The following is a 719-nucleotide window of genomic DNA, read 5'->3' on the forward strand; positions in this document are numbered from 1 at the left end:
GGCGGAGGCGGCGAAGCAGCGCGCGCTGCCATCACTCGGGAGACGGCGCCCTCATGTCATCAGCCTGCGGTCCTCCTATCGGACGCCTTCCGCAGCAGAGGCGGCAAAGCCACGCTTCCGCCTGGCGGCGCCGCGGAGCCACAAGTGGGCGCAGCGCGCGCAGCCCCCGACCCGGGCACCTCTGACACACCCACCTGCCGCCACACTCACGCGCCTCCCACAGACCACACACACCAGCGCCCATGCGCGCCCTCGCGGGGGTCACAAGGTACCTCTACATCGCCATGAAAACACTCAGTATCCTCGTGCCAGCAAGGTCCTTGGGAGGTCACCTAGTTCGTCCCCTGCCTGCAAACAGGATCAGACCTCAACCCTCCAAGTTAGTGAGACTGCTGGGTCCTGCGAGGCCCCCCAGGAGAGGACTTCCCGCTGACTTCTTCAGGAGTGGGCAGCTCTGTCTTCTGGAAGGGCTTTCACGTACGGAGCTCAAGGACTCCAAGCCGTTAAACAGGTGCCGACAGACCACCGCCAACAACTCTCTGAAAAGTCCAAAACCCCAAAACCAAGAGTTTCTTAGCCTGAGCGCCTGCTTCCACCCAGAAGATGGTTGGCCCTTATCCTCTGCATACAGTGCATTTGGAAAGACAAACGCGTGACACCCAGGACTCGGTGGCAACCGTCCTGCACTCAGCCCCCACTCAGAGCCCAGCCACTACCAG

Source organism: Trichechus manatus, unplaced genomic scaffold (assembly GCF_000243295.1).
Source record: "Trichechus manatus latirostris isolate Lorelei unplaced genomic scaffold, TriManLat1.0 scaffold00255, whole genome shotgun sequence".
NCBI lineage: Eukaryota > Metazoa > Chordata > Mammalia > Sirenia > Trichechidae > Trichechus > Trichechus manatus.